Source organism: Delphinus delphis, chromosome 1 (assembly GCF_949987515.2).
Source record: "Delphinus delphis chromosome 1, mDelDel1.2, whole genome shotgun sequence".
NCBI lineage: Eukaryota > Metazoa > Chordata > Mammalia > Artiodactyla > Delphinidae > Delphinus > Delphinus delphis.
The window spans coordinates 78,154,371-78,171,520 of NC_082683.1; the positions used below are offsets into that span (position 1 = coordinate 78,154,371).

Consider the following 17,150-nt stretch of genomic DNA (forward strand, 5'->3'; position numbering starts at 1 on the left):
TTTACTTGTAATCAAACTGTCTGTAACTCCCCCACCTACACAGAGGCCTTTGTCAGCCACCAAAAGCTGTTCTGCTCATCAAAACAACAGGCTTCCTTTGAGCCCTAAGTAATTTACCCATTAGGTCTGAACTTCTCTGAGAAGTCTTCCCTACTTTAACCCACTCTTTCCTCTACCAGTGTAAGACCTGACTACCTTTGCCCTTCAATTTTGTAATGAGATAAAGGACACCTGGTTTATTATCTTACTATTCTTTTTTATAAGGTAACCTAGTTATATACAGCTATTATAAAGTGTATTTGAGTTGTAGGTTCTGAACCATGATAATATCCTGTATTAGGAGATCCTACTTGGCCCCATATTTGCTCATATAACCAGCTACCTATTTGCCTCTATTTTTTTAAGTTTTAAAAACTTTAAGCTTCTTCAGGGCACATGTCTTATTGCTCTATTATGCTCCAAAAACAGCAATTTCATGCAGATGGTGAATTGGATGTAAAGAAGTCTGCAGAGAGAAGTTAGTAGAAGAAGAAGCAGATAATTCAAAGGTGTGTCTGCATTTGGGTACGTAGAGTTCAGGAGATAAAGCCAGAGAGTATGGTGCTGTGGGGACACACTAGAGTTTGGTTAGTCAGTCCTCACTGATTTATCATGTCCAGTCTTATATTCCCTGGAGGCGTGCTGGGAGTCTATAGACCCCAGGAGGGCAAAGATCACATCTATCACATGGACCAGTATAGTGTTTTGCATGTAGTAGGCACAGAATAAATATTTGTTGGATGGTAAATGATTAAAATAAAATGAAATCTGAGATATCTGAAACGTGAACTATACTTATCTTCTTTCCTTATACAGTCCAGGATAGATATATTAAACACATTGGAAATTAGAAACTCCTGCCTAGACTGTTAGTGGCTTGCCCTAGGCCTCATGGCCAGAAGAGCCACCAGTAGAACCCAAGACACCAGGTTCTGTGTTCTTTCTGGCATATATCTCTTTCTCCTCCATCTCTAAAATGCTCTGAATCTTGTTCTTTTACAATTTATTTTTATTTTTTAAAATTCTTAATAAACCACATATATATATATATTAGCTCCTACTCTTACAGAATCATTTTATATGAGAATTGAAGGCTAGTGTTCGATGTGTATTATAATTAACAGATGGCTTTATATTAGGCCAAGAAGCACATACACACAGAAGCACATACACAGACAGCTGTTGAGAAAAAAAGGGTGGGAGTTGGTGGAGAGAGTCACTGTCTGGCTGGTGTTAGACCTGGGGACCCTCAGATACCAGCTGCTTTTACAGTACCAGGAAACTTTTTGACCAGATTTCAACATGGTTTAGGGAACACAGATTGAATCCTCACAGGGATCTCAGCAAGCATTATCTCAGCCACTAGCAGAACTCCTCCAGGCTTTTTTTAGACCACTTTGCAGGAGGAGCTGAGGGGCACCAGCTCTGCTTTAATTCTAAGCTTTCAGTCTGGCTTCATTTGCAAATATTTTCTTAGAAGTCTTCTTTTTATGGATGGGAAAGGGACAAGACTCAATAATTGGCTGGCTGCTGTGTGGTGGATTCCAATATGTGACCCAGATGACAGTACAAAGTCTTTAAATGGGATGCGTAGGAAGCTTCCAAAGAAATATTTGGGCATCTTCCCAGAAGACAGATCAACTGGGAATGTTGGGCATCCTGCTGCAGGAATTCTTGTTTTTCCTTTGGAGAAGAGGCTGGAAAGTCGTCTTCCTAGCCCCTGTCTCATAAGGAAAGGGCAGTGTATACTTAAGGCAGAGGGGGCAATCAGCACAGTGGGTAGTAAGAACACAGAGTAACTAGTCATGAATATTCCATACTGGGACCATGATAAAGGATCAACTCACACAGAAGTGCACAGCCGGCCCTGTGCAATTAGTTTCTAGTCAAGCTACCTTATTCCAAAAACATGTGCAATGTCCTACTCATCCTATCTTTGGAATTCTCACTACTGAGCTCATTCTCAGGTGTCATTCTCAGAATTTTCCCCAGGCCCAAGGAAAGCTCATGTTAAACCTCTACAACCAGGAGATTGAAAAGGTCGGGAAAACGTGGTGAAGTGTTTGGTCAAAAATAAATAAAAATTCTTTATCAGTGACAATATGCTCAGTCGTACACAGCTGAACCAGGAGGATTCTGGAAAACGTTCTGAGAATGCAAAACCCTGAATGCATTCTTGCTCTTGTTCTTTTCTTCTGATTTGATGTCTTGGTAGAACTAACGAACTTGAACCATAATGCTCAGAAAATAGTTAAAAGTAATATTTCAATTTAGAACCTTAAAGCTAGCCAAACTTCTTCAGACCCAAGTTCATATGATTCTCCTCCAACCCTACATAGCCCACCAACCTCATCTCCCCTTTAAGATGCTATATGCTATCTGGATAAATCTTCTCCGCTAGAGTACATATCTTTAAGGAAAGGAATTATTATATTTATCTTGCTATTCTCCCTCACCTCTGTCAGATGTCCAGTGCTTTCTTTTATACACTGCAGACATTCAATGTTTAATTAATTTAAAGAAATAGAGGATTTTTCATGATCACAAATCATTTTAGAATTAGAAAAGAACTGTTAATACTGGATCATATTCTGCCTTCCATTAATCATAAAAATTCTCAAGACAAAGAGAAAATGGAACCCTTATCAAGGCAGCCGCATGGAGCATAGTTTAATGCTGATGTCACTCAGATTATTTTTTTTCAGGGAATCAGCTCAAAAGGGACCTGCCAAACCCAGGAGTTAGTTGATTACTTCATGTGGGTCACGCAGTTCAACAACCAGATGACCAAATTGCAGTGATCCTTTTATTTCTATTATTTGTGTCATTCGACAGAGGAACCAGCCACATGTGCTGTCCATAGTCATCCTCTTTTTCATATGAATGTGATCAACCTACCACTAGCTATTCTACTCAATGGGATGTTGTAGAAAATAGAGTATTTCTACTTCTGCTTCTTCCAGACAGTCTCGGCTTACCAGAAAGAGATTGACTGAGCCCTGATTGGTCATTTTAAGACAATATTTGGGGTAGATAAGACAAAGGTATAGGATTTAGTCTTTCTAAATTTTGCTTCTCTTTCAATACTTAAAGTTTCCCTTTCTTCATGAGACTTTGTCTATTACCATGTGCACTGATCCCTCTCTTCATTGGAGCATAAGTAGCACTTGATTGTTTTCTATGTGTTCATCTAACTTATGAGCTGCTGAGGTCAGGGACAAAGTTTGATGCTTTTCTGGTATTGTCCACGATGTCTAGCATATTGATGGTGACATAAGTGCTTCATATCTGTGATGGGACTTTTAAACACTATTTTAGACTTCAACGAATTTGGCTGTGGAAATAGTGACTGAGTCTTTTAGAATTTCCTTGGATCAGAATAATTGACTTTCTCTGATCAAAATAATTGATCAGAGTCCCTTAGAGAATTTCAGATACTCCTCTAAGGAGAGCATATTTCAAGACTCCACCCGTCCTGCTTTCAAAGAGATTACAGTGTAGTAGAAAAACTGGGCACAGGCATAAAAAGTCAAACAGTATTTTTATTTCTCATTATAAGGCCTACCCAGGGCCAATAATTTCTAGTTACTACTAAATACTCTTCTTTATGAGCTTGAATCATGTGCAGAGTATTAAAGTTCTATGAGAACAGCATTTGGGGTCATTCATTTTTCTCCTGTGATATAAGCAGGAGCTTATATGAAGTGAAACAGAAGGAAGAAGAAACAAGAGAAACACCTGTTTGATGCTACAGTTTCAGAGGAGGATTCCCAGAAGCAATATATCACAAAATCAGAAGCCCAATTTCTTCAGTGTCAGTAATAAATGTTGTCACCATGGAGAGTGATTTTGTTAATGAGAATTGGAATAAATACATTCATAAGCCACATATCTGAGATGAACCCAGAGCTAATACAGTTTTAATGAACTTGAGCACTTTAACTTCCTGCTAATGGTGACTTGGGTTACCAAGCATGGGAGTCACTTTTTTATTCATACCCTCATGGCAATTGGAATCTTAACAGATCATCTAGTTTTTAATCTCTTATTTTATAGAGGAAGAGGCTGAGTCCCAAGGAGGTTAAGTTACTACTCCAAGTCACACAAGTAGTGATATTGCTGTGATAGAAGAATGGATTCTCTGTTCGCGGTTTTGGAAGGGGAGACAATATGCCTTTCTAAACATTCAAAGACACATATGGAAAATTAGACATTTAAAAATTTTAATGCCATGACTTTACAACCAATCAGTATTTCTCATAGCACTCATTTTCCTCATTTCATATTTAATTCTGAATACTTTCTATCTTCCTCTCCAGGTTGTAAGCAGTTTGAGGACCAAATTCAAATCTAAATTAGCTTAACAGATCTGTACATACACAGTGTCTCACCCTCAGAAGTTCGATAAAGACTCTATCAATGACTAAATGAAGAAATGCTCTTTCAGCCTTTCCTCCAAGACAGCCGCCAACCCAGAATGGAGTGGACAAGGAGGGAATAGACCAGTGGTGTCACGAAGACAACCCTCTTATTCCCTTTTGGGGTAATTTAAATTGTAGTCCTAATCTCAACAGTCTCTGTCTGACACCACTTGGTCTCATATAACTCAGTTGTTCCATTTTCTTTACTCCCATTTATACAAAACGATCAGATATGCTCCAAATGCTGAGCCTTTTATAGTCTTTATTTTATTCCTTTTGGAGGTTCCCATACATTTGTTTTTAATGGTAATGTGATTGCCATAGCAACTCAAAGATATAAATGTTGCCTAATTGAATCGCAGTGTTGAGGATGATAGTCTGCAAAAAGACTGACTTAAATCTGGGGTGGGGATGAGAGTAGGGGGTGAATGAGGATGATAAAAATTTTGTCCCCCGAATTCCTGGGTTTGGATTACTTTTTCGTTTGTTCTGTAAAGCACATTATAACTTTTCCCACTTAGAGGGAGAAGAGCGGGTCAGTAGATAGGGTAGACCGGCAGTTTCTTAGCAGTAAAAGCCTAGTTATGAGTAAAGCGAGACCCCTCTATCAACGTTGTTCCCTCCGCATCCCGAGGATAACGACATATTGAGAGAGACGGATGCTATTGGAGGCCCAGAATCTTAAGCCGCTTAGTTTGGTACAACTGTAAACTGCCACACAGGGGCTCGGCCCTGCATCTTAAGTACGCAGTATAAGGAAAGGTAAAGGGATTTCCCGCAGCTCCACCCGAGCCTTCCCTTCAGGTTCAAAACACGTTATGTAAATAACAAGTTACTCTGGGTGCACATGTGAGAAGGCAGTGGTCCGACACATAAATGTACTTCCAAAGTCCCTTGCATGTGCACCTGGATAGCCCTAAGCCCCTCTGCCGTCTCTTGAAAACAGCCCCCCGCTTTTCTAGCCCCAGCCGAGCGGGCCGGGCGGCCACATGGCGCGCTCCCAGGGTGATGGCAGCCGCGCTTTGTTTCCATCAGCAAGGGGTGAGTCACAGGCCCCCGCAGTCCCTAAGCTGGGCAAACACTCGGGCCGAGGCTGCTGCAAATTTAACAGCAGGAGCAACTACCGAAGCAGCTGCTGCCCTCTTCTCCCCTTCCTCCTTCTCCTCAGCCGCCACCGCCGCCGCACGGCCAGCGCCTCCGCCTCCTGCCTCCGCCCAGTCCCCTCCTTCTCCCCCCGCGAACTTAGTCAGCGGTTCGCGCCGCCGCGCCCCGATTGGCCGGCGGAACACGCCGCGTCACAATGGAGCCGGTTGGAGGCGGTGAGCCTGGCAGCGCTGGGGCTTCCCGCTGAGCCCGCAGCAGCCGGCAGCAAGGAAGTGCGGGCGCGGGGCCGCCGCCGGCGCGCCCGGAGCGGCGCGGGGCGCACCCCGCGAGGAGCGCCGGATCCCGGGGCCGGAGGCACGCAGGTAGGTCGGGGCGAGACGCCCCTGGTCACCGAGGAGGAGCCGAGCCGACCCAGTTGGTGGGGGCGGAGGACCGGGTGAGGGGACGCAGCAGGTGGGGGTGGCCGAGCAGGTGCGGTTACCTGTCCGCGCCTCACCTGCGAGCCGGGCCTGCGGGCAGGTGGCTGGACTAGAGAGATGAGGCGCGGTTTTGCCACTCCCTCGTCTCTGGGCTAGAAGTGATACCCCCGAGGGACTTCTGGGTGCTGGGATCATTCGGGGCAGGAGGAGTGGGCGGCGCGACGGTGCGGTCGCATGTCTCCCCCAGCAGTCACGGCGCCGCACCTGAGTGTGAGTCCTCAGGGTGGTGCGGAAACCGGCTTCTGGTTTCCTGGGCTGGAGTCTCGCCCTCCCTAGATGAGCAGACCTCTCCGGAGGGCGTCCGCGCTTGGGTCGCTCTCCTTTGCCCCCTGCCCTGGCGCTGTTGGTTGGCAAACATTTTCTGCTCGTGGGAAATCTACAATTGTTCGCCTACAGTTTAACGGTGGTGTTGGCATTCGTTTGTTTGAAGGAGAAGGGAGCAACCTATACCCATTTCGAGGGAGTAGCTAAGAGTTTCCCCTTACTGGGCTGCAGTTGAGCAGGTGCTGAGAGGTCAGAAGGGGGGAGGCTGGGTGTTGGCTCATCACTCTGTGTCCTCACCTGACTTCCCAAAGTCCATAGGTTGCCTTTAGTCAGATGACATTTGTGGAAGACTTCTTTGTGGTCAGAAAGACTCCCTCTCAGCAGCCCCCTTCCCACCCCCCCCAAAAAAAGGATAAACCTGATTTAAAAACGAAAACCTACCTGTGAACTTCCTTGAATAAATTCGCCTTGCCAAAAACTTTTTTTTTAAGTCCGTAAAAAGATATCGGTATGAAAATTTTATTTATTTATTTTTATTGATTTTTTTTGCGGTACGCGGGCCTCTCACTGCCGTGACCTCTCCCGTTGCGGAGCGCAGGCTCCGGACGCGCAGGCCCAGAGGCCATGGCTCACGGGCCCAGCCGCTCCGCGGCATGTGGGATCTTCCCAGACCGGGGCACGAACCCGTGTCCCCTGCATCGGCAGGCGGCGGACTCTCAACCACTGCGCCACCAGGGAAGCCCTGAAATTTTTAAATTGCAAATAGTTAACCAACTTAAAATAGGCAAAGTGTACACTGCTTTCTAAGAGGAAATGAAATGGTATGTGCCTTTATCAGACTGTTAGGTCTCCTAAAACCTAAGTGTCAGGTTGTAGTACACAGAAGCAATCAAACTGCAGTATAATTGTTTAAAAATTCCAGTACCCTCCACGTGCTGAGTTTCCACCTCCTGAGAACCGAAAGTGCTCTTTGATTTGTGAGTGCCAAGGTGACTTTCTTTTGCCCCTGGCTTCCCTAGTCAACAGCTTCACCCTTGAAGGAATATAAAATGTCAGCCAATCCTACAAGTGCCTGGGCCCCTAACATATCAGACGTTACTCTTAGTTCAGGTAATGGGGGACAGTGTTGTTGCTGAGTGTACAGTTGAGTCATGATACCTACTATCCATCTACTACATGTTAGAATTAAATTTACTATTCTTTGAAACGTTCTTTTTTTCTTAAATTGGAAAAGTGTTCCAACATGTCCAGCCTAACAGGAAGATTCTCACATTGGGAGTGTTTTCATTTGACTAGTTAAGATTTGCTTTTTAAAGACCATTCCCCTCCCCATTGCTGTTTCATTCCTCCGAATCCTCAGAATGAAAGCACCAACGTTAATTAAAATGAAAAGGGCCCTAATCAATATCACTGGAAAAGAGTACCAGGTCTTTCAAGTTTTTTTTTTTTTTAAATAGAATTTATTTTTTAGAGCAGTTTTAGGTCCGCAGCAGAATTGAGAATAACTGCAGAGAGTTCCCATGTACCCCCTGCTCCCATTCATGCATAGCCTCCCCCATTATCAACATCCCCCACCAGAGTCAGTACACTTGATACAATAGATAAACCTACACTGAGACATCATTATCACCCAAAGACCATAGTTTAGATTAGTGTTCACTCTTGGTGTTGTACATGCTATGGGTTTGGCCAAATATATAACAACATGTATCCACCATTATAATATCATCAGAGTATGATACTATATCATATTATCACTGCGCTAAAACTCCTCTGTGATCTTCCTATTCATCCCTCCTGCCCCCCCAACCCCTGGCAACCACTGATATTTTCACTGTGTCCACAGTTTTCCCTTTTCCAAAATGTCTTATAGTTGGAATCAGTCTGTAGCCTTTTCACATTGGCTTCTTGCACTTAGTATTATGCATTTAAGTTTCCTCCATGTCTTTTCATGGCTTGATAATTTTTCTTTTTAGTACTGAATAATATTCCGTTATCCCTCCACATTTTTTTAGGCTGTGTGGGTATTTTCCTGCAGTGGTTTGAAATTTGTGATTTTTTGTTTTGTTTTCTGGAGTTGAAGGTTGGAAATAATATGTAGAAGATTCTTGCTTGAGCCAAAATTTTTATTTATAAAAAAGTTTTTGTAATTTTAAAATCTTTTTTGATGGTATCCAAGTATTTCTATGTTCCTTTTTGATTTTTTACTGCCCATAAAAAATAGCCTATTTAATATCTGATGTTCATTTAGTGTTTCTCAAGTTGAATTTCCAAATTTATTTTTTGCTTCTCTTTCCAGCATCCTTCTAGCTTACACTGATATTATCAGAAACAAATGTATGCTGAATCTGTCGTGTTAACTCCAGACTCGGTGGCATGGTTTTCATTGCCTCCTATATAGCATGTCCCTCGCTGCTCTCCTGACGCAGGGAGTATTGCTTACTCTGCAAACAGTACAGACCTGCGACCACTCATAGGAATTTGGGAGGCCCAATTATAGTATAGAATTTCTTTAACCAGTTGTAAAATGCATTCTAATTTCTGTCATGTCTGTTTTCATATTGCTGCCTTTTCTTTTATTGCTATTGCCCACTTGCATTTTATTCCCTATCTATATTTTCGAAACTTCCTACACGCCTTTATTATGACTTAGGTTTTCTTCTCGTGTTTAAAATAATGTCTTTGGCAGACATAACAACTTATTTTTCCTTTTCTGGATCATTAAGATTGATCTTAAATAAAATTAGACCTAACTCCAATCACTGTATCTCTCTGCTAAGTTCTTTTCAGTGCTGTTCATTTAGAAATTGAACAAAGGGTGATAATAAACTCCCTGTTCTATGACTTCCTCTTATTTAGGATTCTACTCAATTGCAACACAATTTAAATTCACTTCTGCAATGCTGTTGTGAACCCATGTAAAGGAAATGAATTAAAATGAGTTGTCAGAGCTTCAACCTTGACCTTTACTTTGGCCTTTTTGGTCTTGATATGGGTCATGTGATTCTGCTTGATATGGGTCATATGATTCTGCTTGTTTCTTTCCAGACTGTGTATCTTTGAACTTCATCTCCTGCTTCTTCAATTTCAGGATTCCTTGTAATTCTTTGTTGTTTGTTTCATCCTGTGGCCATTTTCAGGGCTGTATTCTTCAATGCCCACTCCTCGGTCAACAGCATCTTTCAGAGACATTATCAGCTACACAGCTTCTATTTCTCTTCTCTTTCCAGCTCCATGCAGGTGACTGAGATCTTCCTCAGTCCATCTACGATGGAGACTAAATTTTTTACTGTCGAGTAGCATATTCCCTTTGATTGTCTCAGGTGTGCAGATTTGAAAGCATATTCAAACCTTCCTTCTTATCTTCTTTCAAATTTTTTTCAGCATTTTTACATCTCCCCCTCAAGTCTATTGCAGATTATAATCAGGAGTTCTTCAGGCTTCTGCCTAAGAGCGTGAACTGTGCAGACTGATGAGCCTGGGTCTGAACCCTACGCTATCACTTTGGATGGGTTGCTGGATTAGTTAAGATTAGCTGTCAGTTACAGAGACCTCAAAGAAAAATTGCTTAAACAAAGTGATGTTTGTTTCTCTTTTACATTAAAAAAAAAAGCTTATGGAGAGACAGTCCAGAGCTGGTATTATGACTTTACAGGTCCTCTGAGACCTAGGCTGGTTCCACCTTTTAGAACTACCAAACATCAAATGAGGCCCTCAATCTCATGGTCCTAAGCGGAACTTCAGCCATCACATCCAGGTTCCAAGTGTAGAAGGGAAGATGAAAGGAAGGGAAGAAGATGGGAAAAAGCAAGAGCCCAGGGTCTCTTAAAGAAATTTCCTGGAGGCTGTCATACATTTCTTGTTAAATCTCATTGACCAGACTTTAGCAATATGACCTCATCTAGCTGGAATAGAGACTGGGGAATATTGTCCTTACTGGAGACAACCTTATGCCCAGCTAAAAGGTGGGATTTTCGCATCCTTAGTGAGATGGGGGAAAGGAACATTGGAGTAGTCGAACACCACTGTTATTCTACACCTTTTTTTTTTCTTGACTATTGTTATCCATCTCACAGGATTCTTAGGATTAAAAGAACTCTTAACATGAAAGCATCTGATCCAGTATCCAGTATCTGGCATAAAACAAGCTTTCAGTAAATGTTAGTTCATATTCCTCCTTATTCCTTGTTCATGAATTGTCTCATTTCTCTACTACCACATCGTTGGCATCCAAATCCTATTTTAAATACTGGCCCCAATCGATGGTACTAGACTGTAGTCTTGTACCTTATCATGGGAGGGAGCAACACCTTATTACTCAATGTCACACCTATTTCTTAGCTTATAGTGTGGCTTAGATTTAAGATATAGCTCTTGGAATCAAAACGATCTGGGTATGAATCCTGGCTCTCCCACTTACTCAGTATGCCTCTTGCATCCTCAATTTCCTAATCTGTAACCTGGGGGTAAGATTCAGATATGAGGAGTAAATGAAAAAAATGTATGTAGATTACCTAATAAACTGTGCCTGATGAAGTAAGTGGTAGCTTTTCTTTTTTAATTTGGCCTAATCTAGATGAACCTTTTTGAAAATGAGCTCTTATTCCATTAAAAAAAAGTTTTAAAATTGGTCACCTCCATACATATCCAAATGAGTATTGTTAAATTGTTAGTCAGACTTTTTGAGAATTGTCCCCAAAATCAGTTTAAACCTAGCAAAGTCTTTCCTGTATGTGTGTGTATATATATATATATATGTGTGCATATATATATATATATATATATATATATATATATATATATAAACCAGAATAGCTCAGCTTTAACCTTTTCCAGCCTTGATTTGAATGATTTTTTGCCACATGCACTCTCAGAAGCAGAAACGTTCCACCAATGAGTATATTTCATAGTATTTTTTTCCAGCAGCTATTTGTTAAGCACCTACTGTGTGCCAGACACCGTGCCGGGTTCTAGGGACACAACAGTAAGCAAAAATCCACGTGGTCCATACCACCATGGAGGTTACAGGTTACTGGGGGAGACAGGAGAATCAATCACTGCAAATACATGAAAAATTGCTACTACCAACATTATTAGGAAGGAGATATACAGGTGTCGTGAAAGTATGTGCAAGCGTCTTATGGTTGGAGGTTGTATGGTGACTTTAGGAACAAAAATTGGCCAGGGAGCGGGAGCAGAGATGTTGTGGAAGTGTGGCTTGAAATGAGCTTGGACGTGAGATGAGCCTGCCTTAAGCAGGGATCAGAGTGTGCCACAGGTTTCCAGCACCGTTCCAAAGCGGCCGTAATGTTTGGAGTCATCTTTAAGTGTTCATAATATATAACTTCTCCATGTGATCCTCTGAAAGGGGTCACCTAATTCAGGAACAATTTAATTCTTTTCTAATTTATTCATGCTATATTGACAGACTTTAAATTCAGCTACTTTTTTCTTTTGGATACACCAAGCAGATGCATCTGAGAAAACTGGCTGTAAAGTAGGATCTTTTCAAAGAGGGTCAGAGGGTTGATCTGCATCACCCTTAGCGAGGGGAATTTGAAGGCATTTGGCTGAATGGGGGCACATGAAGGAATGTTGGCAGAATAGGTAGACCACAAAGCAGCAGTGGAAGATGACCACAGGAGGGGAGGCGTAGGCAGTGTGTGCCAGAGAGCTGGCTGGACTGCTGTGCTTGGGATGCGCGTCTCAGAGCCAGCAGGCAGCCGAACATCCGGTCTCTCCAAGGCTTTCAGGCTCTCATTGACAGGACCCAGCTTGGCACCTTGGCACTGGGGTACCATTTCTCCTTATCCTCTCCAGCTGAGCTCATGGGGCATCCTTTGGGGAAAATGTTACCTCTCTAGTCCCTTTGAGGGCCTTGGAGGGTGGCTGGGAGGCTCTGCTCCCGTGTAACATGTGAGGACATGACGGAGCCTTGGGGGCAGAATCGCCTGCCATTGGACTGCAGGTTATTTCTTGCTCTGAGCAGATGAATTCTGTTCATCTGAAGACTTTAAAGTTCATCTCTCTAGGCAAAACTAAGTGAGTTTGTTCCTGGCCCTATTTCAATGCCGAAATAGGCAACTGAGCAATGACTTGTCTTCGAAAAGTGTGAGTCATGATGCAGTTTCTGGATGCACAATGCTGTGCTTGGTGGGCAGGTTCCCAGAGTATTTATGCTCTGCTAGCACTGCCCTAAGGGGGCTCAAGGCTTTCACCTCCGCCCTCCCAGGAATGCCTTTGGAGCTGGGGCTTCCTGTCGCTCACCACTTGCCAGTATTTGGAATTCCTCCTCCAGGGCACACCAACCTTGTTCCTACCTCTGGGGCTTCTCAGTTGCTGCTCTCTGCCTGGACGCTCTTCTCTTATGAATCTGCGTAGCTGCTTCCTTCTCAATGGAAGGCCAGCTCCAATGACCTCAGGTATAGTTTCCCTGATCACCTCAGATAAAGTACCCTTGCCATTCTCCGTCCTAGCCTTTCAGGCTTTGGTTTATTGTTTGCTGGCTTGTTTATCTTCTGTTTCCCTCCCCGCCCACGCCAGAATACAAGTTACGGGAAAGCATGGATCTTGGCTCGCTTGTATATCTGCCCTTAAGCCTGGTGTGTCCTGGACTCCCCAAACTGCTACATGTGATTTGGGGCAAAAAAAAAAAATTACCCCTTTGAACTTAAAATGGGGATGATATCACCAGTGCTACCTGCCTTATAGAACAGTAAGGGCCTGGAGTTAGTGTACCAAAGATACCTTTTCCCCCACCAAAACTTGCTAATCATCTTTAGATTCCATATTTTTGCAAATAGCAATACCATTTACCCAATTACATAACCCTAAAATGCGTAGAACTCACTCTGGGCTTCTCTTTGCTTTGTTCCCCCCTTAACTGCTCCTTAAAGGATGGTGACCAGTTTGTCCAGAGGCCACACCCTTAAGGTACCTCCCAACAGTGCCCTTCCTTTACAGTCTCTTGACTGCCTTGAGTCTTTTCCAGGACTGCTGCTAATTGCCTCCAAATGGTAGTTCAGTTTGTAGTCTTTCCTATCTTCCCCCCACAAAATTGGCTGTTCACACAACAGGAAAATAATCATTGTGAAAGGCAAATTTCATACCACGACTACCTGGTTTAATAATCCTTTAATGACTTGCTTTGCCAAAGGATGGATTCCAAATGCCTTGGAGAGCCATATAATACAGTCTTCCTCCGTCTGCTTCTACAACTCTCCAGCTTCACCTCTCACTGCCCCCCGCTCCCCCCACCCCCGTCATTTCTAAATCACCAACGCGTGCACCATGGACACAGCGTGCACAGTAACACCCCCATGCACCAGCCATCCTAAACTGTCTGCAGTGCAGAGGAAGGTACAAGGTAGCCAGATGGCTTCACTCCGTGGCTTTTTTTTCCTTTTCTCTCTCTGTGTTCATATCCCCTTGTCAAACACCTGCCCATCTTTCAAGAGTCAGTTCAAGCATACCTATTGTGAAAGACCATTCCAGACCCTTCCCTCTGCCTACCACTCGTAGGAGCTCCTGAATCCCTTCCCTGTGTTGCCTCTGATGCTTGTGCATCTGTTATATTCCCTCTGCCAGAGAATGCCTCTGCCTTCTCCTAGGTGCTCCTTCATGATAAAGGATGAATTTTGTTCATCTCCCGAGTGAGCTTCCTGAGCCAGGCATTATACCTGGCATGTAAACTGATATGTGGGAAAGAATTAGGCAATAAAATTCAGTATACTTATTATCTAGTCCAGGGCTTTGTTTCAATAATGTACTTTTGACTGGTATTTGGAAATCTGAAAGATTTCCTTGAAGGTTAGAAGTAGGAAGAAGAGTTATTGTATATATGCTGTTAATAGATATCAGTTGAATGACCAAAATATTTTGTTAATGAGCTAGTGTTTACTGAACGTTTACTGTGTTTAGAGTTCTGGATTTGGCCATTTGCAGGGGATGCTTGACTCAGGGTTTGGACTTTACTGAAATAATTCTGGCTCTTTCTATTAGAAGTCAAAAGTTTAGATGGTCAGCACAGGTTCTTGGCTTACAGGCAGTTTAGGATCCCCAAGGGTGCTTTCAATTCCAGGCTTTGGGGACTAAACTTGGGCACAGAGGACAGCAAGATAGAAGCAACTTTTTTTTTTTTTTTTTTTTTTTTTGCGGTACGCGGGGCTCTCACTGTTGTGGCCTCTCCCGTTGCGGAGCACAGACTCCGGACACGCAGGCTCAGCGGCCATGGCTCACGGGCCTAACTACTCCACGGCATGTGGGATCTTCCTGGACCGGGGCACGAACCTGTGTCCCCTGCATCGGCAGGCGGACTCTCAACCACTGCGCCACCAGGGAAGCCCTTTTTTTTTTTTTTAATCTGGCTGCATGGGGTCTTAGTTGTGATATGTGGGCTCTAGTTCCCTGACCAGGGATTGAACCCAGGCCCCCTGCATTGGGACCGTGGTGTCTTAACTGCTGGACCACCAGGGAAGTTCTTAGAATAAAGGAGTTTAGAATAAAGTGTCTGATAATGATTTTTGTCCAGTACCCCCTAAAAGGATTTTGAAACAGTGTGTCCTCTCCTCATACATTTTAGAAGTTAATGTCTAAATTTTTTTATAGTTGTAAAAAATGGCACTTCTGATATTATAAATATTGATTTAAAAAAACACTCTTTTTAATGTACCCAGTGGAAGCTAAATTAAATACCACAGTGATTTCATATCTACCGTGTCATCCATTTAAAAAACACACAAACAAGCTGGTCTAGAAAAGCTGGGAATTTTTACATAGTTGTTTCCCTTGTGGAACTCATTTCATTCTTCTTCTATATAACCTAATCCCCATTTGACAGTCTTATGTTTGAAAATCTTTCATTGATTACCTTATCATACTCTTGTGATGCACATATATACACACTATATTTTTTTAAGTTCTTGTGACAATAAGCCTCTAAATGTTAAACAAAATTTCACTTGGATTGAGTTTTTATGATTTTGACTAATATACGATTGACCAGAACAAGTATATTAGAATTTTGGTGAATAAGTATTAAGCATAGGTAAAATTTTATGGAAAATAACTTCTCAGTGAGATGCCTGGGGCTTAAAAAGAGTTTACTTATGCATAAGTAAACTTATTGCTAAAATAAGATAGGCTTCATAATCAAGGCTTCTTTTTAAGTGTCAATGCTTAAGACACCTTACCACATATATAAGTGCATGGGAATGAAGGCAGTATAATTCCACTCTATTTTTTAAACTCCTGAGGTGTATGACAAAAGCTACCTAGTGATTGATCACAAAAATGATTTTCCATGTTCTTTTGTCTTAACAACTTGATTGGATCTCCCTCCAGTGTTGTTTGAAGCAAAGAAATGGATACTTTCCCCAACTCCCAAAAGGATTTCTCAGTCTTGAAAGTCAATCACTTTCTTAACATCTAGAACCCTACAGGTATTTCAAATGACCCTCAGCTTGGAGCCCTGGAGATTTTTACTCCCCAAGGCAATGCACCACAAGCAGACTCCTGAGAAATGAGATGTTTACCTTTCTTGTGGAACGTGGGGAGCGGATGACTGTGAAAAGGGAAAAAAGGGAGATGGCCAGAAGGAACCAGCTGGACATCAGGTGTTCTGAAGCACATACTTTTAGACGAAGGTTAATTGGTGATCTGGAAGTAGATTCTACCAGAGTGCTCCTCCTTTCCAAAAACAAAAAGCCCCCAAACCCCTTACCCCACTTTGAAGATCAACTGGTTTGGGTGCTAAAGAAAACTTTTCAGTCAAATTCGCTTGTCAACTCTAAGGAAAAAGGCCCCAATAGGCCAATTTAAAGATTCTTCTTGGTGGACAAAAACATTCAAAAGGGAAAGAACATGGTTAGAGCTTATCACTCTTTTAAAAAGATTTGATGGAAGCTAATTTGATACCAAAGTGATAGAATCACCATTATCCATTTTAGGGATGTACACTCAAACTCTCCTAGAATATTTAGAAATAATACATAATTTTTTATACGCATTGTTAGACTATATACAAATAGAATGTTGGTAAGGATCACCAGGTGCTTGACTGACAGTCACCTAGGTCAGTGGGTGACTGATTTCTAAGAGCAAGTCTTAATCCCATTGAAAAAAAGTTTTCTGCAGTGTTTTATCAGGAATGCTAATTTCTTTCCAAGAGGAGGTTGTGAATTACATGCAAAAAAGTTTGGTCCCAGGCTAGGTTTGGGACATTTTTTTCTTTACAGAGTAATGCATTCTGAAGGGAGAGGAGTTGAGCCTGGCTATCATTCCCATTGATTAGTAAGTCTTTATTGGGTCCTCCTGGATCCTGGATGCTCTTGACACCCTGTATGTAAGGACACTGTACAGATGTCCCCTGTGCTCTTGCCTTCTCCCAGCAGCTTGTAGCAGATCCTACTGAAACACCTTACAGGGACCCCCCACCACATTGCTTACTCTATTATACATTTGTACATCACTTCTAACATACTGAAGCATTTATATGCACGTTTATTCTCCTGATGACCTGTGGGAGATGGGGCAAGTGTTATTCCCAGGGTACAAATGTGGATACTGAGTTTATAAGGGGATTGTGGCTTGTCTCAGCAGCCTCTGCAAGTTAGCTGTAGATCTGGTACCTGATGAAACAACTTTTTCTACAGTATGTTGCCTGCCTCCTTTTCCCAGATGTGTTACTTTATAGAAGGCTCTAAAAATTGAAAAGCTTGCCTTAATGTGATCATATGAAGATTAAGTAAGACAGATACGCTCACAAAATGCTTAGTAGAGTACATTGCTCTTAGCAGGCCCCCAGATTTTTTTTTTTTTTTTTTTGCGGTACGCGGGCCTCTCA

The 17,150-nt window shown here is 42.5% G+C and overlaps 1 protein-coding gene across 5 annotated transcripts in view; it reads left to right on the forward strand.

Moving 5' to 3' along the window:
• Positions 1-5,778: 5,778 nt before the first annotated feature.
• The window catches only part of LRRC8B (leucine rich repeat containing 8 VRAC subunit B), a 75,658-nt gene continuing 64,286 nt past the window's right edge, over positions 5,779-17,150 (forward strand). For all 5 annotated transcript variants that reach the window (XM_060025207.1, XM_060025175.1, XM_060025239.1 and 2 more), the window contains exon 1: positions 5,779-5,926. The gene's annotated coding sequence lies outside the window, so the exon portion shown is untranslated. The remainder of the gene's footprint in view (positions 5,927-17,150) is intronic.